The 26,417-nt window shown below is 41.9% G+C and overlaps 1 pseudogene; it reads right to left on the reverse strand.

The window, feature by feature from the left end:
• The window catches only part of LOC122925882, a 2,558,103-nt pseudogene that overhangs the window by 2,409,843 nt on the left and 121,843 nt on the right, over positions 1–26,417 (reverse strand).

Here is a 26,417-nt window from a genome sequence, read left to right on the forward strand (position 1 = left end):
GCCTAAATCTCTTAAAATCCTCTCTTGTATTGCTGGGTCACATGAACCCTTTTTTGCTGTGAATAAAACCCTGCTGGGACTGGGTGACAGGGGCCTTAATCTCTCAAAATCCTTTGTTCTATGGCTGGGTGACATGAACCCCCTTTTGTCGTGAATAAACCCCTGCTCTGCATTGCTGACAGGGGCATAAATCTCTCGAAATCCTCTGTTGTATTGCTGGGTGACATGAACCCCCTTTTGCCGTGAATGAACCTCTGCTGTGACTGGTTAACAGGGGCCTAAATCTTTTAAAATTCTCTGTTCTATTGCTGGGTTACATGAACCCCCCTTTTGCCGCGAATTAACCCCTGCTCTTGATTGCTGACAGGGGCCTAAATCTATCAAAATCCTCTGTTTTATTGCTGGGTGACATGAACCCCCTTTTGCTGAGAATGAACCCCTGCTCTGCATTGCTGACAGGGGCCTAAATCTCTCAAAATCCTCTGTTGTATTGCTGGGTGACATGATCTTCTTTTTACCGTGAAAAACCCCCTGCTCTGCATTGCTGACAGTGGCCTAAATCTCTTAAAATCCTCTCTTGTATTGCTGGGTCACATGAACCCTTTTTTGCTGTGAATAAAACCCTGCTGGGACTGGGTGACAGGGGCCTTAATCTCTCAAAATCCTTTGTTCTATGGCTGGGTGACATGAACCCCCTTTTGTCGTGAATAAACCCCTGCTCTGCATTGCTGACAGGGGCATAAATCTCTCGAAATCCTCTGTTGTATTGCTGGGTGACATGAACCCCCTTTTGCCGTGAATGAACCTCTGCTGTGACTGGGTGACAGGGGCCTAAATCTTTCAAAATCCTCTGTTCTATTGCTGGGTTACATGAACCCCCCTTTTGCCGCGAATTAACCCCTGCTCTTGATTGCTGAAAGGGGCCTAAATCTATCAAAATCCTCTGTTTTATTGCTGGGTGACATGAAATCCCTTTTGCTGAGAATGAACCCCTGCTCTGCATTGCTGACAGGGGCCTAAATCTCTCAAAATCCTCTGTTGTATTGCTGGGTGACATGAACTTCCTTTTACCGTGAAAACCCCCCTGCTCTGCATTGCTGACAGTGGCCTAAATCTCTTAAAATCCTCTCTTGTATTGCTGGGTCACATGAACCCTTTTTTGCTGTGAATGAAACCCTGCTGGGACTGGGTGACAGGGGCCTAAATCTCTCAAAATCCTTTGTTCTATTGCTGAATGAGAAGAACCCCCTTTTGCCGTGAATTAACCCCGGCTCTGCATTGCTGACAGGGGCCTAAATCTCTCAAAATCATCTGTTGTATTGCTGGGTGACACGAACCCCTTTTTGCCATGAATGTACCCCTGCTCTGCATTGCTGACAGGGGTTTAAATCTCTCAAAATCCTCTGTTGTATTGCTGAGTGACATGAACCCCCTTTTGCCGTGAATGAACCCCTGCTCTGCATGGCTGACAGGGGCCTAAATCTCTCAAAAGCCTCTGTTCTATTGCTGGGTGACATGAACCCCCTTTTGCCGCAAATGAACCCCTGCTCTGCATTGCTGAGAAGGGCCTAAATCTCTCAAAATCCTCTGTTGTATTGCTGGGTGAAAACAACCCCCTTTTGCCGTGAATGAACCCCTGCTTTGTCTGAGTGACAGGGGCCTAAATCTCTCAAAATCCTCTGTTCTATTGCTGGGTTACATGAATCCCCTTTTGCTGTGAATGAACCATTGTTCTGCATTGCTGACAGGGGCCTAAATCTCTCAAAACCCTCTGTTGTATTGCTGGGTGACATGAACCCCCTTTTGCCGTGAATGTACCCCTGCTCTGCATTGCTGACAGGGGCCTAAATCTCTCAAAATCCTCTGTTTTATTGCTGGGTGACATGAACCCCCTTTTGCCATGAAAGAAACCCTGCTCTGCAATGCTGACAGGGGCCTAAATCTCTAAAAATCCTCTGTTCTATTGCTGGGTGACATGAACCCCTTTTGCTGTGAATGAACCCCTTCTCTGCATTGCTGACAGGGGCCTAAATCTCTCAAAATCCTCTGTTGTATTGCTGGGTGACATGGACCCCCTTTTGCCTTGAATAAACCCCTGCTGTGCCTGGGTGACAGGGGCCTAAATCTCTCAAAATCCTCTGTTCTATTGCTGAGTGACATGAACCCCCTTTGCCGTGAATGAACCCCTGCTCTGCATTGCTGACAGGGAACTAAATTTATTGAAAACATTTGTTACTGATCGGAAGATGACCGACTACAAGCACACGCTGATGATAGCATTCCAACCTGACACCGGGGGCACAGTGGAAGCACAAGGCAAAGGCAGAGGAGGAGGAAGAGGTCGCCAACGCAGCTGGGGGACCACCAGCACCTGAGAAGGCAGGGTTAGCATGGCCAATATGTGGAAAAGCTTTTTCAGCCATGGAGGTGCTGACCTGCCCTGCAGCCAGTGTATAGTGTGAACGTGTGTTTAGCACGGCAGAGAGCATTATCACAGGCCGCAGCCAATGTGGACAAGCTTATGTTTATTAAAATGAACCAGGCATGGATCCCGCAGGACTTGTCCGTACCTTGTGCATTATAGACATTTATACCAGCCTCAACCATCCATTTTCGTACTCAAGTGCACTTATTCTTAGTTTTATTTGTTATATGTCCCAATATTTTGGGGGATAGCCCAATTTAAAAATAAAAAATAACACAAATCAGTGTTGGCTACCTATTACCGCCGCTTCCACCTACACCGCCACGTCAACCTACACCACCACATCCACCGCCTCCTCAACCTCTACTCCTAGATCCAGATTGTTATTTTTAATTTTTCTGTTTTTTATGTTATTTTAAGTCATTTCCCTATCTACATTTGTTTGCAGAACAGTTGTCATGCTCTTAAGCACATTTTCATGCCTTTTGCAGCCCTCTAGACCTTTCCAGGACTATTTTAGAGCCATTTTAGTGTCCAAAAGTTCAGGTTCGGGGTCAAGTTCGGGTCAAGTTCGGGTCCCGAACCCGTACTTTTTTTTCATGTACGGCCGAAAACTGCCGAACCCGAACATCCAGTTGTCCGCTCAACTCTATCCAGAAAGGGAGAAATTTCACAAACTGACTTATTGTAGTGGTGGTATGTAATACAATACCACACTGGAATTCAGTGAGCTCTTTAGAATAATCTATTCTTTCATGAATGTTTGTAAAAGCAGACTGCATGACTGGGTGCTGCAATGGACTAAATAAAACCCCTGAATTTGATTAAAATATATGTTCCAATATTTGTGTTCACTTAGTGCATATGCAAATGACTAAATAAGAACATCGTTCCCTAGTCAACTGGACAATCTCTCAATTTATTTATTTTTTAAATTCACAGTATTTGAGATTCTTCATCATATTAAACAAAATATTCAAATGCAAAAGTCACTATGTGACTGTCTACAAAATAGTCATGTTGAGAGATATTATATTGTACTGGGTAGTATTATCAGAAAATGAATATAACAATCACTTCTTTCTTGGCACAAATTGCTTAATTATAGGGTCAACAATCTTAAATGACTACATACAATTTTATGTTTGCTTCATCAGAAAATATCCAAGGAGAAAATTCAACCAGTGCCATAGTGTCATGGACGTACTGAGACATACGGACATTCCCGTGACAGGTAGCAGGAGATCTGTGAGACTGGTAACACGTGGTTTGATCTGATATGTTTTCCTTTTGGATCAAATTACGTCTTTGTTGTTTCTGGCTTGCCACAACTTTTTCCCCTGGTGTGGCTATTGTGGTCATTTTACCTTCTCTATTTATTGTTGTTTCTCCCACTATGCTATGCAGTTTATAGCTTCTGTTGGACTTGTGGTTAGCTTGCGTTTGGTTCTCGGCTGAGTTCCTGGTGCTACCAAAGATTCATTAAAGATAAGTGTTTCCTTTCCCTTTTGTATTTTGTAAATATATATATATATATATATATATATATATATATATGTGTTGCCTTTCCCTGTTGTTTGTCATTAGGCCTGAGGGAGACTCCTATTCATCCTTCCCTTTGGAGGAACAGGTAGACTCAATCATGACATTAGTTCCAGGGTCCTATAGGGTGAGATAGGATTCTAGGTATCCGATGTATGAACTTGCCTACCTTTAGGGCCTGTTCATACTAGTAATCGGTCAGGACTGGAGTTAGGGTTTTCTCCAGGAGGTGTCCATTTTCCTTCCCTAGTTTCCAGGCCTTATTCCGGTATCCCCTTTTCCCTCCTATGCTCGGTGTGGTTTTTTCCTCCCACACATGAGCGTGACACATAGTGTCTTGGAGCATACACCTGATTCACATTCTAGATTTGTTATTCCTCTGAAATGTTACCCATATTTCCAGAATATTTTTGTACTAACCATACTGTTCACCAAATACATTGTAAAAACAAAATGCCACATTTAAAATATGTGCATATGATCTTCAAAATACTATAGTTATAATGTTTCAATATAATATCTGATAATATATTCCAAAAGCAGTGCCTGGAGTGAGGCATTTCATATCATTTTTATGTCACAATTAGTACAACATTTTTGATATTCCTAGTGGAACAATCCTCAGAAAATTAATGATCTGTAAGGCATTGTGTGTAATATTTCTCATATGAGAGCTTCCATTTATTCTGTAATAGTAATTGTTACGTATCTCCCTATTTAGACAACATTATTCGAGGAAGACTGGTTTTATTATGTATGTGTGTGTGTATATATCCACAAGAGACTAAAAATATTGAGGTACTGAGCTGGATAAGGGTGTGTTTAAAATTATGCATGATTATGAGATACGAAGATAAACAAAATATGGCAATTTATTTTATACTATGCCAAATCTGGTGGTACAAGCCACAACTGAGAATTGCTTTTCAGTTTTCAAATGCAATCTGCCTTAGGAGACACGCACATGGGTAATTTGTAGCAGAAGTGCCAAATGCTATCTTTACATAAATTAGCAAGTTGGTAAATTAGACTGCTTACTTTTTATTGAAATAAGACATAATAGCCTAAGTGTACTTACGGGTACACTTGACATCACACACCTGTTAAACTACTGGTTATACACAATCATTACAGCAGTCTTTAGTTTAGAAAACAATAGTGCAACACTATAGCATTCAGCATTTGGGAATAGCAACCTAAAAAAAAGCCAAACAGGTGGGTTCGCACATGAATGCCAAGTTTGTTATGGTATCATTCAAGGATAAAATCTAGAATTTTTGCAGTGTGAGAGCTGCAGTTCATAGGAAAGCCAAGAATATGTGACTTTAATATGAGTATTAAACAAATAATATAGCATAGGTATGTGATAAATTCATAATAACCACTTATAAAAATCAATTATGCCCATAATTGCATAAAAAAGCAAGTAACAATCATATGCAATGCGGTTTAGCAGTATAGTTTCTAATTCATCATTGCTTTAAATGCACTCTATAATAGACGCTTGATTCATTTCTTAATCATATTTAAATGCTATATACTGTAAGCTTTGGGGTCTTTAAGCTCCGCGAGACAAGTGTGAAAAACCGTGTCAGTAAAGCAAAGGGTCTTTATTGGTGACCAAACAAAACAAAATAAAGCTTTTCTTCAGCATCCAAACCGTCACAACAAAAGTCCTGCTTGTTTCCAGCATAAATTAGGAAAACAGTCTTTCTTCAGAAAAACAACCAAAAGAAAGGCACATACGTTTTTAGTAGAGGTCCTTCAGACCTTCCCTGCAGACACAGCTTCCCTGCCAAATGACTCAAAAGTCCTCTCTGAGCAGCTAGCAGACTTCCATCTTATCCTCACAGGTGCACTCTCCCAACCCACACCCTCCAGCATCACTTCCTGCTTTAATGGGTGGTTGTCTGTGAGATCTTAGGAGTGGAGGCTTCATCCCACCCAAATAACACTTTGGAGCCTCCAAAATTCCAGGCCCCAAACTCCTTTACTAAGATAGAGAAGACTGCGAGCCAGTCCTCTCTGAATTAGCGCCTGCCTGGAACTTTTCACCCACTTTTGGGTGACCCCCTGAACCTTCTACCTCTATTTAAATAAACAATAGTGCAAACAGTGGTGCCGTATAGCACCCGTCCAGGACCCACCCCCGGTGTCCTGTACATATCCCCCCCCCTCTGCCTCAACGCGGAGGTGTTGGAGGCAACAGTAGACACCATACAATGGACTCGGGAGAGGGCATCGGCATTCTGATGCTGTCTCCCGGGTCTGTGCTCTACCATGAAATTGAACTCCTGGAGAGAAAGGAACCACCTTGTTACCCTGGCATTGGTGTGTTTATTCTGTCTCATCCAGGTAAGCGGAGCATGGTCTGACACCAAGCAGAACTTTCTGCCCAGGAGGAAATATCGCAGGGAGTCTAGAGCCCACTTGATGGCCAGACACTCCCGCTCTACCACCGCATAGTTTCTTTCAGCTGCCGTCAGCTTCCTACTAAGAAAGACCACAGGGTGCTCCTCCCCATTGATTTCCTGAGACAGGACCGCTCCTAACCCTTCGCTTGAAGCATCTGTCTGTACTACAAAATCTTTTGAAAAATCTGGAGCTACAAGCACCGGATCTTGGCACAAAGCTGTCTTAAGCATTTGAAAAGCCGTCTCGGCCTCGGCGTTCCACTTTATCATCACTGACTTTCTGCCTCTGGTCAGGTCGGTCAGTGGTGCAGCAACAGTGGCAAAGTTGGGGACAAACCTCCTATAATAGCCAACTATGCCCAAAAACGCTCTGACCTGCTTCTTGGTTAGGGGACGGGGCCAGTCCTGTATGGCCTCCACCTTACTCATTTGGGGCTTCACCAGCCCTCTACCCACAATATACCCTAGGTATTTTACTTCCTCCATCCCAATGGCACACTTCTCGGGGTTGATGGTGAACCCTGCTCTTCTTAAGGAGTCTACGACTGCCTGAACCCGGGGAAGGTGGGACTCCCAATCAGTGCTGAAGATGACTATGTCATCTAGGTAGACAGAAGCGTACCGTTGGTGTGGACGCAGAGTTTTGTCCATGGCCCTTTGGAACGTGGCCGGGGCTGAGTGTAGACCAAATGGCATCCTCTTATATTGGAAGTGGCCTTCTGGGGTAGAGAAGGCTGTCTTCTCCCTGGCTTCCTTAGTCAGGGGAATCTGCCAGTACCCTTTTGTGAGGTCTAGCGTGGTAATGTACCTGGCAGGCCCCAACCTTTCAATTAGCTCATCTACTCGTGGCATGGGATATGCGTCGAACTTGGAGACTTCATTAAGCTTTCTGAAGTCGTTGCAGAAGCGGAGGGCGCCGTTGGGCTTGGGTACCAACACAATTGGACTTGACCATTCGCTCTGCGACTCCTCAATGACTCCAAGCTCGAACATTCTTCTAACCTCTTCGGACACTGCCACCCTATGAGCTTCTGGGATACGGTAAGGCTTTAACCTGACTTTTACCTTGGGCTCGGTCACAATGTCATGCTCGATGACGTTGGTGCGACCGGGCAACTCTGAAAACATATCTCTATTTTTTTGTAGAAACTCTTTTGTTTGCTGGGTTTGAGGTCTAGTCAGGGTAGAAGCAACCTGCACCAAGTCGATCCCTGCATGGTCCCCTGACTGTACCCCTACTACCGCTGACACTTGTTCTCTGTATCTCCAGGGTTTCAACAAATTGATGTGATAGATCTGGTATGGTTTTCTTTTCCCTGGCTGGTGTACCTTGTAGTCCACCTCACCGAATTTCTCTACTACCTCAAATGGGCCCTGCCATTTGGCCAAGAATTTGCTCTCTACCGTGGGTATTAGAACAGCCACCCGGTCTCCTACTTGGAACTGTCTAATTTTAGCCGACCTGTTATACACTCTTCTTTGGGCATCCTGGGCCTTCTGCATGTGCTCCTTCACCAGTGGCATCACCTTAGCCACCCTTTCTCGCATTTGAGAGATATGTTCTACCACCGTTTTGTGTGGTGAGGACTCACTTTCCCATGTCTCTTTTACCAGATCGAGTAACCCCCGGGGCCTTCGTCCATACACTAATTCAAATGGCGAAAAACCTGTGGATGCTTGTGGGACCTCCCGGATAGCAAATAACAGGGCAGGGAGTAACATATCCCAATCCTTCCCATCTTTCTGGACTACTCTTCTCAACATGGACTTTAGGGTTTTATTGAATCTTTCGACTAGGCCATCGGTCTGTGGGTGGTAGACCGACGTCCGCAACTGCTTAATTTGGAACAATTTGCATAAGTCCGCCATTACCTTTGACATAAAAGGGGTACCCTGGTCTGTCAGGATCTCTTTGGGGAACCCAGTTCGTGAGAACATTTGAAACAACTCCCTGGCGATGGCCTTAGAGGAGGCTTTCCTCAAAGGGACAGCTTCTGGATACCTAGTTGCGTAGTCTAGGATGACCAATATATATTGGTGGCCCCGTGCCGACTTTACCAGGGGTCCCACCAGATCCATAGCGATCCGTTCAAACGGGACTTCGATAATCGGCAAGGGCACCAGAGGGTTTCTATAGTGTGGCGCTGGGGCGGTTAACTGGCAAATGGGACAAGACGCACAGTATCTTTTAACCTCGGCCTTCAACCCTGGCCAGTAAAACCGGTCGTTTATCCTGGCCTCTGTTTTCTCCGCCCCCAGGTGTCCTCCCAGTGCATCGTTGTGGGCTAGATCGAGGAGCATCCGCCTATACGGTTGGGGAACCAGCAACTGCTCTATAGTTTCCCCTCGGCTCTCAGCCACTCGATACAGTAAGTCCCCCTTCAACGCAAAGTGAGGGAACCTCTGATCTGCATCTGGCATTTGTGGGACCCCATCAACAACCGAAACCTGCTCTCGAGCATTGACCAAGGCAGGGTCCCGTAATTGGGCGGTACCAAATGCACCTCTGGACACGTCTAGATCTGGATGTACTGGCCTTGAGGATGTTTCCCCTTCATCCTCCTCAACTGGGGAGAGCTCCTCGTCATCCTCCCCCAGCATGACTTGTAATGGGAAGACCTCCCCCCTCTCAGAGATCAACCCGGGTTTAAGACCTGGGTCAGGGGCATTATCCTCCACATCAGCATTCCCTGCGACTTCATTATCAATGGTAGGTATTTCTATATCAGAGGGGTGTATTTCAGCTCCGGACCACTCGAACCCTGTCCCTTCCAGGCCCAGTGCCCCCAGTTCCCCCGGTGGTGCCATTTGCACCTCGTTCCATAGTTCCAGAAATAGTGGACAGTCCCGCCCCACTATGATGTCATGAATTAAACTATTTACCACCCCGACCTCCTGTGTAACTGAGGCACGGCCATAAGAGACAGTCACCGGAACCAAGGGGTACTCCTTGGTATCCCCATGAATGCATACCACCCGAAGAGTTTTAGTCACTGGTCTAAGCCTCCCAAGTACCCTGGCATGTACTAATGTTACCATGCTACCGGAGTCCAGGAGGGCCCTGGCAGGAAGGTGGTTCACCCACACTTCACACTCAAACCGTCCTGCAGCCAGGTCAAGATGAGTGGTACACACACTTCGCACATAGAAGGAGCTTCTCCGACCGGTTCCGCACTCCATAGGCTCCTCCTGCAGTGGGCATTGTGCCCGGGTATGCCCCCAGGACCGACATCGCCAACATTGTATGTCTCCCATCTTTGGTACAGGAACCGACCTCCGTGGTTCCAGGGCAGATGGTGTAAACCTGCGGACGCCAACATCTGGCAAGGCTTCTCTCCTCAGGTTGGTGGCTGGTCTGGGTGTCCTTGGCGTGGGTTCTCGACGCTTGGCAGGCCCAAGCAGGTCTTCCACCACGGTATACCGTTCAACCAGCTCGATCAGCTGGTCAGCATTAGTAGGGTTTCCATGGCTTACCCTGCGCTGTAGGTCATCTTGTAGGGACCGTAGGTACCGGTCCATCACCACTCGTTCCACCATTTGTGGACCTGACAACTTTTCTGGCTGCAGCCATTTTTTAACTAACTGAATTAGTTCATGCATCTGGGACCTGGGTGGTTGGTCTGATTTGTACCGCCAGCGATGCACCCTCTGAGCCCGGACAGCTGTGGTCACTCCCAGGCGGGCCAGGATTTCAGCTTTTAGACGTTCATAGTCTTTGATGTGCTCAGCTGGGAGGTCAAAATAGGCCTTTTGCGGGTCACCAGTGAGAAAAGGCGATATAATGCCGGCCCATTGGTCCCGGGGCCACGCTTCTCTCTCTGCTATCCTTTCAAAGGTGGTAAGAAAGGCTTCCACGTCATCGCTGGGTGTTAGTTTCTGCAAAAAATGGCTGGCTCTAACAGACACTGGGTTTCTAACGGCAATGACCGCTTGCGCTTGTCCCTGAGCCAGCTGCTGTACGGCCTCCTGCAAGGCAGCCACCTGTGCTTGAGTGGACTCCTGCTGGGCCGTAAACTGGGCGGATAGCAGCCGTGTATTTTCCTGCTGCGCAGCTATAGCCTGTGCCAGGGCCTGCTGCTGCTGAGCCATTGCTTCCTCATGGCGACGGTTTGACTCTGCTGACGCTTGCTGCTGGGCCACAGTGGCTTGTGCCAAAGCCTTAACGACCTCCTCCATGCCTTTGTCTGCTGTTTGTAACGCCTGGGCTGACTTTACCCACGACATGCCATAAGTATACTGTCTCTTTAAATGTCAGTTTTAAACGTTTTTTTTGCGCCTGCAAATGCACTTTGCCCGCATCCTCCACCAGTTGTAAGCTTTGGGGTCTTTAAGCTCCGCGAGACAAGTGCGAAAAACCGTGTCAGTAAAGCAAAGGGTCTTTATTGGTGACCAAACAAAACAAAATAAAGCTTTTCTTCAGCATCCAAACCGTCACAACAAAAGTCCTGCTTGTTTCCAGCATAAATTAGGAAAACAGTCTTTCTTCAGAAAAACAACCAAAAGAAAGGCACATACGTTTTTAGTAGAGGTCCTTCAGACCTTCCCTGCAGACACAGCTTCCCTTCCAAACGACTCAAAAGTCCTCTCTGAGCAGCTAGCAGACTTCCATCTTATCCTCACAGGTGCACTCTCCCAACCCACACCCTCCAGCATCACTTCCTGCTTTAATGGGTGGTTGTCTGTGAGATCTTAACCCCTTGTGCGCTGGCTTCCAGGGTTTAGGAGTGGAGGCTTCATCCCACCCAAATAACACTTTGGAGCCTCCAAAATTCCAGGCCCCAAACTCCTTTACTAAGATAGAGAAGACTGCGAGCCAGTCCTCTCTGAATTAGCACCTGCCTGGAACTTTTCACCCACTTTTGGGTGACCCCCTGAACCTTCTACCTCTATTTAAATGGACCATAGTCCAAACAGTGGTGCCGTATAGCACCCGTCCAGGACCCACCCCCGGTGTCCTGTACAATACTTATTGTACTGTATTTACATGTCCTCCCAGCAGCATTTTTGGTTGCTTATAGTTCCTATTACAGTTTTGCATAAGTTGAATGGCAACACCCCCCAAATAAAAAAGGCACATGACCACTACCCTATAATTGATTGCCTATTTGCAGGACATAACATCAAGATCTGATCAGCAATGGTCTAACATCCTTAATGCCGGCCAAAGGAGTACTCCTTTTCATTTTTGAGAGCTGATGGTACGCCAAGTACAAAATATGCAATATTGTAGGCCATGCAATGCCCCTACTATCACAAATACAGGTGCATAGTATTGTAGGCAGGGCAATGCGCCTGGTATGTTGAGTATGTGTGCGCTGTACTGTAGGCCAGGTGATGCCTCTCTAGGTTGCTAGGAAAGATATTCAAATTGGCTTTCATAACCCTATTGGATGCTGGCAGATGCAACTAGAAAAGTTGTAATTATCTGCTTGAGTCTCATTAAAGGCTTTTGTCTTCAAAGAGCTAGTTGCAGATAAAAAGCTGGCTCAGCTATTTTTCTAGCTTTACTGCATAAGCATATTTAAAAAGAAGGAAAGCACCTTTGCCAATCCACTGTGTTCTCGTTACTGTATACAAACCTGCTATGAAGCAGCAAATAAGTACAATTATAGCTCCTTCCTATTCACCTGAGAATAGAGCAACAGTATAGCAAAGACACACAACGCCTTCAGCAACTTTATTGTACTATTTCGGATTGAAGAGAATTAAAAAATCATTCAAAATGTACAACATCAAAAAGGACAACAGAAAACTAAAATATTTCAAGAAAGACTTGTCTTACATGGTTGACTTGCCTTGTGGAGTACTTTTTGGGATGCTCTTTTTCATTAGGGAGATGAAAAAAATAAGCATAATTATTGTATGCCAGGAAACACTACTCTTGGTTTCTAGGAATAGTACATGCAAACCACATATCTTAATTTGACTGGCATGAGAGAAGATTATCATTCTTTTCTGTTTGGGAAGAAAAGCTAATTTAAATATCTTTCCCAGAAAGCCAAAGGTATGCAAATAACTTTTCCTACCAAGAAAAGAGGGGATATCCTATGTAATGCCAGATTAATTTAGATATGAAATTTGTGATATACTCTCACTAGAACCCAAGAGTAGTGTTGCAAGGTATACCATACTAATGCATATTTTTTTGTCTCCCTAATGATAGATAACACCCCAAAGAGAACCCCACAAGGGAAGTCAACCACACAAAACAAGTTGTTTGGAAGGTATTTTGGTTCTGTTGTTCTTCTAGAAAGAGAACTAGCTTGTATGTTTCATTTAGAGTGGGTTTGCGTCATGTTTTTTCCCCATTTGTTTAATGTATACAAAAACATATGCTAAATGAATGCCTCAAACAGTGGCATCCATAAAGTTTAATTGTAAAAAAAAATTATACTTTTTTTTTTAATTTAAATCAGACTTTGCAGGATACAAAAATGTGATGTGTTGAATTTTAATTTTTTTTTTTTTTTTTACTAATGTACAGGACAGACCAAAAGTTTGGACACACCTTCTCATTCAAAGAGTTTTCTTTATTTTCATGACTATGAAAAATGTAGATTCACACTGAAGGCATCAAAACTATGAATTAACACATGTGGAATTATATACATAACAAAAAAGTGTGAAACAACTGATTTCAGGTGACTACCTCTTGAAGCTCATCAAGAGAATGCCAAGAGTGTGCAAAGCAGTAATCAAAGCAAAAGGTGGCTACTTTGAAGAACCTAGAATATGACATATTTTCAGTTGTTTCACACTTTTTTGTTATGTATATAATTCCACATGTGTTAATTCATAGTTTTGATGCCTTCAGTGTGAATCTACAATTTTCATAGTCATGAAAATAAAGAAAACTCTTTGAATGAGAAGGTGTGTCCAAACTTTTGGTCTGTACTGTATATATCAAACGGAGACATAAAACATGCTGTGAATCCACCCTAAGAGATGTTTACATTTTGTATGATGTTGTGATTCTCTTGTCTCACTTTCAGTTGAATATTACTTCAGAGGTCTCTCTAGTTCATATGACACTGAATCAAAATGGTGAAATAAAATTGCTAAAAGTGTTGCTATTGCTATATAGTTGATATATGTTCAGATGAATAGAAGAAAACTATAACCTTACTTGCCACAACACAGCACGTAGGTAAAAGCTCTTAATCATAAAAATAAATAAAGCAGTCAATAACAACCTTTTTGAATTTCACGACTTTAGGGGGAGACCTCTGGGTGATTACTGTTTCTGTTACGGAGTCCAGTTGATACACATGACAAGAGTTGTAGGCTACACAACACGTCTCTGGATTTCTGGGTAAAATATATATGAATTATCATGTCTAACATCTGCTGGCGTCAAATAGGTTCAAGAAAGCTAATTTGAATATCTTTTCCAGCAACCTACAGGGGCATCTCCTTGCATACAATATTGGACACACATACTTGGCCTACCATGGGCTCTCCATAATGAAAAAGAGTACCCCCTTAGACAACATATATGTTGTTGAGGAACACACATTTCTATACTAGGTGCACCCACCCACACCCACCTTATAAACTTTTTATTCCTGCCAGTAAATAATTCATAACTTACCTACTGTTCCATGACAAGTAGTGTTGCTTTTTATTATTTCTATGTATCTATCTATAGTATAACATTGCTTCTCATCCTCCTCTCCACTTTGCACTGTCATATTTTTAAAACACAATGAGTGTGATTCGTAACCATTGTTACTAAGCATTTTGTACTGTAAAGCAGATTGTACAGATCTTCAGATACAAGGAAGTTTTGCCACAAGGAACATCAATAAACTTTTTCCAACTTTCTTTTTAGTATAGAACATACTGAACTAATGCTTGACTCTGCTAAAGACTGGGAAGATTTATGAGTTTAATTTATGATTTCTCCTCAGACGACTTTGAAATTTTAACATCTATGTACAGCAATACGCTTTAGTACTCCTCAGCTTGCAATTATTTGTGTCTGCAAATATTGCCCTAGTCATTAACTGCATCTATTATTGATGAGCTTTGTCCTATTATCTGGCGCACTGAATAAAATCTACGTTAATGTGGGATGAAGTATCTAAGAATAACTGTAAAAACTGAATAATGTAAAGCAAGATATATAAGGAAAATAGAGAGACACACCAAGCACATAAAAGGATCAAAAACAATTTAGAAATACATTTACATTATTGCGAAGATTTTATGCAGAGATCATAAAATTGAAATACATCCATTAATATCATGATAAAGCCCATTTTTTTTACCTTTATTAATATATTTTGGAGCATAATGTTGCTGTAATTTATTCTTACTCCTCTGACATCTCCCTCTACCCAGACATTTAATATGGACCACTTACTGCTAAATTAACATAACTTACTTAAATATATGATAGATTAGCATTGCTGCATAATATACAGTACTGCAGTATAGTCAGGCATCATTTCTAGGAACATGTGGCCACTGAGTCAATGCATTTACAATGGCATTGTAGAGAGCCTAAATAGTAGTAAGTAAGTAGTAAGTAAGTAGTAAGATATACCCAATATACAGGAAGAAATGGACCTACGGGGCCTATAGAAACAGTTGTGGCTCAAAATGGCTTAGAAATAACAACAAGGAATAAAGAAATAGAATTAAGGTTCATGCTACTTTTGTTGTGCTAGGTCAGCAATGACTAACCTCCGGCACTCGAACTGTGGTAAAACTACTACTCCCAGAATGCTCCATTCATTTCTGTGGAGTTCTGAGAACAGCCAAGCAAGTGTGCATCTTGGGAGTTGTAGTTTTACCACAGCTGTAGTGTCGGAGGTTAGCCATCATGGTGCTAGGTCCTCCTGTCCCAGGTTTTAAGAGGTTTTCCTGGTGATCGCATATAACCAGGATATGTCATCACTTCCTCAGTGTTCCTTCAGTCTGATTGGTGGGGGACAGGTGTCAGGACACCAGTGAATCAGAAAAAGGGGCTCAGATTTTTTAGTTGTAAGGATTTTGAGCTGTGGTACTAATCCCCCTTTTTTATAGAACTAATCTTGTTCCATGTTACCCACTTCTGTCAGAAGTAAAACAGGTACTTAACCGCTTCCCGACCACAATCTGTATATATACGTGAGAGCTGCACATACCCTTTGCAGCTACCACGTATATAAACGTTCTGGCAGCTCTTTAATCCAAGCGCTGCAAAGCGCTTGGATTAAAGCTTCTGCCTCTGCCCTGTATGCTGTCACGGACAGCATACAGTGCAGTAATGCCGGCAAGGGACCAATCAGAGTTGCCCCTTGCCGGCAATCGATCCGATTGGTTAGTCTGTGCAGACTAACCAATCGGATCACGGCAGTGAAAAAATGCCGGTTTCAGACTCTGATCTGCGCTCTGCAGATCAGAGCCTGAAAGCAGATAGTGTTCCTCATGCTCCCTGATCTGTGCCCCTCCAAGCCCTTAGTGCCCCTCTGTGCCCCCCCGATCTGTGCCCCCCCATCTGCGCCCCTCTCCTGCCTCCTGCGCTCATCTCCTGCCCTGATGCGGTCCGCCCCCTCCCCGCCCCATGCATTAATTTTTTTAGCCGACCCTCCTACCCCATCCTCCCTCAATATTGTAGGCAGCCTCCCAACCCCCCCCTTCTAGCGCTGCCCACGATCCCCCTTCAGTGTGTGATGGCGGCGGCTCCATTACTGAGCCGCCGCCATCATCAGAGAGTGTCAGCTCTATGCTGACACTCTCCTGTAACCCCATAGATGCCGCGGTTGCGGCATCCATGGGGTTAACAGAGGGAGGGAGCTCCCTCTCTCCACCATCGGGCTGCAGCACTGTGATTGCAGCCCCCGATGGTTGCCATAGCAACCGGACGCTTTGCAAAAGCGTCCGGTTGCCATGGCAAAGGCGTCCAGTGCTGCCACCTACAGGCAATCTGGAAGTATTATACTTTGGAATGCAAGAGCATTGCAAAGTATAGTACAACTATCAGCCCCACTGGATCTTCAAGATCCAAGAGGGAACTGATAAAAAAATTGAAAATAATAAAAGTAAAAATAAATAAGTAAATAAAAATGTAAATTAAAAAAAGAAATTGCCTTTTCCTATAAAAAAATGAAAAAATAAAATAAAATACACACATTAGGTGTCACCGCGTCAGTAACAACCGTCTCTATAAATATATCACATGATAGACCCCGTCCGATAAACACCATAAAAATAAAATAAAAAAAACAGTGCCAAAAAAGCTATTTTTGTCACCTTACATCACAAAAAGTGCAACAGCAAGCGATAAAAAAGGCTTATGACCCCCAAAATAGTACCAATTATACCCTATTTAAGACAATCAGACTATAGAGACACTAAAACATCATTTTTTTGGTTTCAGAAATGCTATTATTGTGTAAAACTTAAATAAATAAGAAAAAGTATACATATTAGGTATTGCCACGTCCGTAACGATCTTCTCTATAAAACTATCACATGACCTAACTCCTCAGATGAACGCTGTAAAAATAAATAAATGAAAACTGTTCCAAAACAGCCCATTTTTGGGTCACCTTGCCCCATAAAGTGTAATAATGAATGATCAAAAAATCCTATGTACCCAAAAATGGTACCAATACAAACCTCAACACTTTCTGCAAAAAACAAGCCCCTGCACAAGACGATCGGCAGAAAAATAAAAAACATATGGCGTTCAGAAAACCAATCTAGCACAATCTGCCTTCCAAAAACCGTATGGCATTCCTTTCCTTCTGCACCCCGCCGTGTGCCCGTACAGCAGTTTACGACCACATGTGGGGTGTTTATGTAAACCGCGGAATCAGGGTAATAAATATTGAGTTTTGTTTGGCTGTTAACTCTCAATGTGTTAAAGAAAAAAACATTATAAAATGGAAAATCTGCCAAAAAAGTGAAATTTTGAAATTTCATCTCCATTTTCCTTTAATTCTTGTGGAACGCCTAAAGGGTTAACAAAGTTTGTAAAATCAGTTTTGAGTAACTTGAGGGGTGTAGTTTCTAAAATGGGGAAAATTCAGGGGTTGGCAGCACTACTCATCCCACTCATTTGGGTACTGACCAGGAAATGGCTTACAAGCTAAATGGTGCGCGCAGATAGGGATCCTGGCTGGGGGTCCCAACTCATCCAGACAATTCAATAATCCGCAGCACTCGCCGGTAAATGATGAAAATAGTGGTGATTTATTCACTCAAGCAGCCAGTATACAGCAACGTTTCGACCTCAGTTGGTCTTTATCAAGCAGTGCTTGATAAAGACCAACTGAGGTTCAAACGTCGCTGTATACTGGCTGCTTGAGTGAATAAATCACCACTATTTTCATCATTTACCGGTGAGTGCTGCGGATTATTGAATTGTCTGGTTTCTATAATGGGGTCATTCATGGGGGTTTCCACTATGTAAGCCCCACAAAGTGACTTCAGACCTGAACTGGTCCTTAAAAAGTGGGTTTTGGAAATTTTCTTAAAAATTGTAAGAATTGCTTCTAAACGTCCTAAAAAAATAAAATGGCATTTCCAAAATGATGCCAACATAAAGTAGACATATGGGGAATGTTAAGTAATAAATATTTTATTAGGTATGACTTTCTGTTTTAGAAGCAGAGAAATAGAAATTTGGAAAATTGTAAATTTTTCCAAATTTTTGTTAAATTTGGGATTTTTTCATAAATAAAGGTGAAATATATTCACTCAAATATATGACTATCATGAAGTACAATGTATCATGAGAAAACAATCTCAGAATGGCGTGGATAAGTAAAAGTGTTCCAAAGCTATGTCAGATTTGTGAATTTTGACCTGGACACTGGGGCATCAATGACCCTTGGTCATGAAAGGGTTAAATACTCATTCTGAACACTATATTTCTCAATGTGTTTATAACAGACAACTGACATAAATATACAGCTTGATCTCATGCATATAACTCTAAATGCTCTGCATAATATATTTCAAAACTGGCCGCCTACAGACACCACTAGGTGGAGCACAGTGCACAGGAATTTATAGCTACCATTGCACTCAATGGAAACTATAAAATATATATGCAATAAAATCCCCTAGTGTTTGCTTTTAGGAAAATGCTATAAATCTATGTTGGGAACAGGAGAGGCAATTCAGTGCTTTTCATAGTAATCACAAGGTCTGTCTACAGGTTACATACATCACTGCTAAATAAATACTGAAGACATCTGTGTTCCTTCATTTTAAAAATTAATGTGGGCGGTCCTCCATCAATCAGAATCTTATAAAAAATTACAGCAATATTCCATTATAAACTCAATCTCCTTCAATTTTATTTCAATCTAAATTCTCTGGCCCAGGCAAAATTGATTATAGCCCCCAACTGCCATTTATCCTCCAAAAACTAGTGCCCCACTAGCCACCCCACCCCCCAAGCTAAGCCCCTGAATTAAATGGGTTCTCTGGGAATTGTTTAAAATGGTCCCTTTCCCAGAATGTGAACAGGACTAGCTGCCACCACTTATAGAGCTGCCTAAAGGGATGAGGGGATGGGGCTTTACTACTCACTGCACTGCTCTACAATAAAGGGCAATAATGTGATCCTACTTATGATGTGCCATCATGGCTGAGCAGCCTGACAGGAAAACGCACCGATGTGCATTATATTCCAGAGTACCAGAGAGTAGTATGTAGAGGCCTAACCCCCTCACTCTCTAGACAGCTCTGCAAAGTAATGGAAACCAATTCTTCTCATATTGTAGGACAGGTTGCTGTGGGCCATTTTAAATCATTCCCAGAGAACCCCTTTAAGTTAAGAATGAGTGAGAGTTTGGTTTCTCCAAAAGGGCTAATTCTTAACAAAGGCCAATAAAAAAATAATTTTTAGCCCAAAATGAGTAAAGTACAATGTTAAACAAAAAATTCCTCTGAAGGTCTTCATAGCCTTTAAGGCCCCTTTCACACAGGCGAGTATTCCGCGCGGATGCGATGCGTGAGTTGAATGTATTGCACCCGCACTGAATACCGACCCATTCATTTCTTTGGGGCTGTTCACATGAGCGGTGATTTTCACGCATCACTTGTGCGTTGGGTGAAAATCGCAGCATGCTCTATATTCTGCTTTTTTCACATAACGCAGGCCCCATAGAAATGAATGGGGTTGCGTGAAAATCGCAAGCATCCACAAGCAAGTGCGGATGCGGTGCGATTTTCACACACAGTTGCTAGGAGACGATCATGGTTATAAGGGAAAATAATAGCATTCTGAATACAGAATGCATAGTAAAATAGCGCTGGAGGGGTTAAAAAAAAATTAAAAAAAATTCAACTCACCTTAGTCCACTTATTCGCGTGGCCGGCATCTCCTTCCGTCTTCATCTTAGCTTTTTGTAGCAACAAGGACCTTTGGTGACGTCACAGTCATCATATGATCCATCAAATGATCTTTTACCATGGTGATGGATCATGTGATGGCTGTGACGTCACCAAAGGTCCTTGTTGCTACAAAAAGCTAAGATGAAGACAGAAGGAGATGCCGGCTACGCGAACAAGTGGACTAAGGTGAGTTAAATTTTTTAATATTTTTTTTTAACCCCTCCAGCGCTATTTTACTATGCATTCTGTATTCAGAATGCTATTATTTTCCCTTAAAACTATGTTATAAGGGAAAATAATAAAATCGAAGAAAACCACAGAAATAAGATAATAATGCACTTATTAAAGCAGATGCAAGCACTATATATGGACTAAGTCCCCACTCTGATATGATAATGTCTGAGACACTTAGTCAATATATTTTGATCAAAACACATCTAAGCCCGCCTACCGAACGTCAAGGTGGTCTCAGGTCAGGCGGGTCCTACGCTAAACCTACCTAAGCCGTTGGGCTTCTATGTTCAGGAGCGCAGACGGCCAGGGACATCCGCAAATTTGTATCATATCGTGCAGGATGTTTTTATCTTAGTTTTTTCTGTGAAAATAATAAAATCTACAGAATAACGATCCCACGCCTGAACTTCTGTGAAGAAGTTCAGGTTTGGGTATCAAACATGCGCGATTTTTCTCACGTGAGTGCAAAACGCATGACAATGTTTTGCACTCGCGCGGAAAAATCGCGGGTGTTCCCGCAACGCACCCGCACAACGGCCGTATGAAAGAGGCCTAAATGTAGTATGTTATGCAAAGAAAAGTCTAGCACTTCTATTAACATTGTTAAAATCACAATTTGAGGCTAAAATTCTGAATGGTAGCTTGTAAAAGTAATTGTGGAAGCCAAAAACAACTGGGCTGGTCTTTTTTTCCCATAGCAAGCAATCACAGCACAGGTTATTTTTCAATGACAGAATATGAAATTAAAGCTGTGCACTGATTGGTTGCTATGGGCAGCAAAATGATACTGTTTCTTTTAGACAGTTTCATAAATTTCCTCCATAGTTATTGCTATGTATTCTGTGCGTAACTATATTCTGTGCATATTTGGAATCCATACTAATATGATGAATAAGCAAGCAAAGCAGATACTGCTTAATTCAATAGTTTTGCTTTCAAGGTTGAAATAGTTATTCATTGATCCTTTATTGATCATTAAGAATACTGATAAGAATAACTGTCAATAACTATATAGAAAAATAAGTATTTAAAACTAGATAATGGGAAACTCCATAGACAATTTTTTTTCTGGTTCCTATGTGCCGGCCCCAATCAGTGTTTCTGTTTTCTGTCTTTCTCAAAAAACAGAAGAACATTGACCTCATAGGAGTAAAGGGGGTAAGTTAATTGTCAAAACTGTCCATACATATTTGTTTAATTGTGGCAGCCCCTGCCAAAAGCGGAGGAATCCACTGACAATATAATTTGTATTTGGGCGACCAACTGTTTTTTGCTTAGAGATAAGCCACTGGCATAGCCAGAAATACATAACTCTGGGGAAGTTGGGGGAGGGGGATAAATGCTGGCCGAACAAGTGTTCAATGACAGGTGTCTCAGATATATGTAAAGCTTGTTGCAGATATGCATGAATATATATATATATATATATATATATTTACTGCCCTGATCACATATGTCCTACTGAAACTCAATGGACATGAAAAAACCTATAATTATGTCTGCAAATTTTGTAATGTATTTAATTACAACACAAACCAACACTGAAGTGGAAATTGGTGAGTGTGAAGTGCAGCAGGTAAGTGCACAAGTGAGCAGTTATTTTAAGTCGCTTACTAATGTAGATCAGTTTCCAATGCTTGTGGTACCCATCGCCTTCTATTTTTCATGCTTTTATACACTGCCCGTCTCTAGGGGTTATGGACACCATTGCAATGCTGCATCGGTTGCCGCTCTTGCGTACTACAAGTAAAATGGCCAGCTTTTCTGTTAACTGGGAATCATGGGAGTGAGAGCACATATGGGCCAGTGCTCGCTCATTATCTCCTGTTCCTGGCCACCTTGTATTTCTTTTTGCCTTATCTCGTGTACTCGACTTCATTCTCCTTCAGAACATCTACAGGGCATGGGCTACAGCCTTGGAGCTGTTCTATACAGCTATGCCACTAGAGAATAAAGTATTATTGGTTTGGGGCTTGCATCAATAGCCCCAGACCTGTATTACAGAGCCCTGCTTTCATCTTGTGAAAGCTTCAGGGCAAAATGTCTGCTGTGCTGAGGCTGGTATAGTAATGGACTTGTAGCCTTGGGACCAGGGGACTGGGCATGCCTATGCAATCAGCCAAGGGAAGAGGCCCTGCTCCCTCCAGCTCTGAAACAGCACCCAGGGACCAGCAGAGAATCAAACAAAGAGGGAGTTGAGACAACCTCTTTAAGAGTCCTATCAGGACCTACTCCCTGGAGCATCCTGGTGGTGATACTGGAGACACCAGAGAATAGACTATGGCCTTGTGGTCCCAACACATATCTGCAGGAAACTGCCAAGAACAAGAGTGCTACCACTAAAGTTGGACGGATACTAGAGATCTCGAAAAAAAGCAGAGCCAGAGTGAGTTCATGAAGGGAATAGTGCCCACTCACCATGGTTATACAGGTAAAAAGAGTATCTCATGCACAAGAGGCCGGCACATGGGTAGGTTTCCTGGTCAGTTTTGTTCTTAGCTTAGTTCAAGAGCCTGCTGCCTTTAATAATATTGAGATTGTTCCAGTCATGTGTAAGTTATGTGGAAAACTCACTGCACTGTTATTGTTGAATTATATCTGTCAATCAAATCAGTAAAGGCACGCTCATGAAGTTAACACCTGTCACCCAGCCATCTTCACACAATTTATTTAATTTATTTAGTTTTTAAAAACGAAAAAAAAAAAAAAACTGCAGCAGTGCAAACTGTATAACTTGTGTATTCTATGGTAAAGAATTGCCATAATGAAAAATATTATATATTTTTTATAAAAGAAAGGTAAGATTAGATTGCCATGCATCCAGCCTCAGGACCAGCACAATGTACAAGACCAAAAAAATGATTCTCAAATATCATACAGTATTACCAGACCATTACATGCTTTGTGTAAAATTAATTTGTCCTTCCTGATAGCTAAAATGAAGAGGTATAGCATACAATGAATAACACATTCTAATGCTTTTTATTCAAGAGGAAATCCCTGTTAAATCATTTGGGAAAAAAGGCTTTCTATTGGGTCACATCTCTGCATAGTATCTCTGTTGAGTGCCACCTTTATCTCAAAGGCGTCCAATCCATGCCACATCTAATTTCTTACCATAGTTTATCTCTCTTGTGCTTGAAGCAAGTACAATATAATTTCCATTTTATGGACCAGGCAATGGAATAGGGTACATTACATTTGAAAGCAGTATCTTAGGAATCATCTTTCATTAAATGCATAGGATATCTTAAAAAAAAAACATGACGACTTGATAATACTTACTTTCTCTTGCTCATTTTATGTAATGCATTCTTTTTCTTGTCAATTCGAAGCTCCTGATAAGGAGGTTTCTGACATAACAATCCTGTTGGATTTTCTAGCCTGCATAGCTCTGAATGCTCTAAAAGACATTAAATCTTTATATCAGTTCACACCATATAAATGGGTACAGCAGCCACTTAGAACCACCCAACAGTAGGAATAGTTGGAATCTCCTATTAGTTGTATATATTGCAAATTAGGTTGTGCATGTAGTGAATTAATAATTAAAATGGTATAATATTGGAGAAGATTAGAAAAAAAAAAAAAATATATATATATATATATATATATATATTATAGTTATCTTATGTATGTGACAGGATATTACAAGGTATTCTCATCAGACATTTGTAGTATACAGGGTATGCCATAAATGTATGATAGATGTGGTCTACAAGAAATGGCATAACACAGAAAGCTTGGCTGTTTCCATCTCTGATTTCAATTATAGTTTGGATGTAGCCAGCCATTTCCTGGTCACGGTTGGAGCACCACGATTCTCAAAATAGATATGGATCCCAGAGTTGGGACTTGCATCTATCAGACAATTTGATATCCACCAAATATATCTATGATAAGAACACCCCTATAATAATATATATAAAGCATCATGAAGCTCTTCCTATTCCACCCTGTCTCTGAAAGAGTATGTTTAACATGCTGCACAGCAGATTGAGCTTTATAATAGAGGGTCTTGAAGGCAACTTTAATTAATGGCAATGTCTGAGAGAAAAGAGTAGGATCATGGGAACGGTGTTCATTTACACTGGTAATCCCACCCATAGAAAGCCCTGACGGCATAAAAACAACTTATTTGCCTAGGGCTGGGCAAGATAACAAAATCAAAATGTACTATTTTTGAGCTAATAAGGCATTCAGATACATATACAGTGGGATGCGAAAGTTTGGGCAACCTTGTTAATCGTCATGATTTTCCTGTATAAATCGTTGGTTGTTACGATAAAAAATGTCAGTTAAATATATCATATAGGAGACACACACAGTGATATTTGAGAAGTGAAATGAAGTTTATTGGATTTACAGAAAGTGTGCTATAATTGTTTAAACAAAATTAGGCAGGTGCATAAATTTGGGCACTGTTGTCATTTTATTGATTCCAAAACCTTTAGAACTAATTATTGGAACTCAATTTGGCTTGTTAAGCTCAGTGACCCCTGACCTACATACACAGGTGACTCCAATTATGAGAAAGAGTATTTAAGGGGGTCAATTGTAAGTTTCCCTCCTCTTTTAATTTTCTCTGAAGAGTAGCAACATGGGGGTCTCAAAACAACTCTCAAATGACCTGAAGACAAAGATTGTTTACCATCATGGTTTAGGGGAAGGATACAGAAAGCTGTCTCAGAGATTTCAGCTGTCTGTTTCCACAGTTAGGAACATATTGAGGAAATGGAAGACCACAGGCTCAGTTCAAGTTAAGGCTTGACCAAGAAAAATCTCGGATAGACAGAAGCGACGAATGGTGAGAACAGTCAGAGTCAACCCACAGACCAGCACCAAAGACCTACAACATCATCTTGCTGCAGATGGAGTCACTGTGCATCGTTCAACCATTCGGCGCAGTTTACACAAGGAGATGCTGTATGCGAGAATGATGCAGAGGTAGCCTTTTCTCCGCCACAGCACTAAAGCACATTTGGACAAGTCAGCTTCATTTTGGAATAAGGTGCTGTGGACTGATAAAACTAAAATTGAGTTATTTGGCCATAACAAGGGGCGTTATGCATGGAGGAAAGAGAACACAGCATTCCAAGAAAAACATCTGCTACCTACAGTAAAATATAATGGTGGTTCCATCATGCTGTGGGGCTGTGTGGCCAGTGCAGAGACTGGGAATCTTGTCAAAGTTGAGGGACGCATGGATTCCACTCAGTGTCAGCAGATTCTGGAGACCAATGTCCAGGAATCAGTGACAAAGCTGAAGCTGCGCCGGGGCTGGATCTTTCAACAAGACAACAACCCTAAACACTGCTCAAAATCCACTAAGGCATTTATGCAGAGGAACAAGTACAACGTTCTGGAATGGCCATCTCAGTCCCCAGACCTGAATATAATTGAAAATCTGTGGTGTGACTTAAAGAGAGCTGTCCATGCTCGGAAGCCATCAAACCTGAATGAACTAAAGATGTTTTGTAAAGAGGAATGGTCCAAAATACCTTCAACCAGAATCAAGACTCTCATTGGAACCTACAGGAAGCGATTAGAGGCTGTAATTTCTGCAAAAGGAGGATCTACTAAATATTGATTTCATTTCTTTTTTTGTGGTGCCCAAATTTATGCACCTGCCTAATTTTGTTATAACAATTATAGCACACTTTCTGTAAATCCAATAAACTTCATTTTACTTCTCAAATATCACTGTATGTGTCTCCTATATGATATATTTAACTGACATTTTTTATCGTAACAACCAACGATTTATACAGGAAAATCATGACGATTAACAAGGTTGCCAAAACTTTTGCATCCCACTGTAGCTACTTTCCTATATTTCAAAGTTTGGAAAACCTCTGTAAACCTGAGCTTTCATTTGACTAGAATACCCCTAGTCTTCAACACACATGATCCTACTTCCATTGGTCATTTAAGAACATAAAAATATAATAGGATACCTTCTGAGAATGACTCCATTGTAGGTTATCTGTCAAACTAGCTGAGGAGTGGCAAGAATATATTACGACTCATCACATTCTCAGAAACTTCCCAAAAATAAATTTGGAAAGTTTCAGTATCTGTAGCTTTACTAACTTCATGTAAGCTTATATTGTAGGGTATTGTTTCACAAGCAAGTCTGAAGGAAAAGTTGAATAATGGTAATACACTTATAAAAGGTTTCCAATGAAATTATGCTTTACAGTAGACAAGTGCACTAATATAATAAGCTGTGCAGAAGCTGTGCTCGCAACCGCTTTACTTAATGGGACAGAATTACTATAGTCAATCTGCCATACCAAGCTAAAATTCTGGTACTCATTCATAAAACCAAATTTGTTAAGGGTTTAGACTTGGTTTCTGGCCCATATGACAATGGGGTTTGGCTTAGTGGAAAGTTGACGTGACTTAGTGAGAAAGTGACAATTTGTGACAAAATTGAGGCAGGATTTTGGCTCAAAATTTTG

Source organism: Bufo gargarizans, chromosome 2 (assembly GCF_014858855.1).
Source record: "Bufo gargarizans isolate SCDJY-AF-19 chromosome 2, ASM1485885v1, whole genome shotgun sequence".
NCBI lineage: Eukaryota > Metazoa > Chordata > Amphibia > Anura > Bufonidae > Bufo > Bufo gargarizans.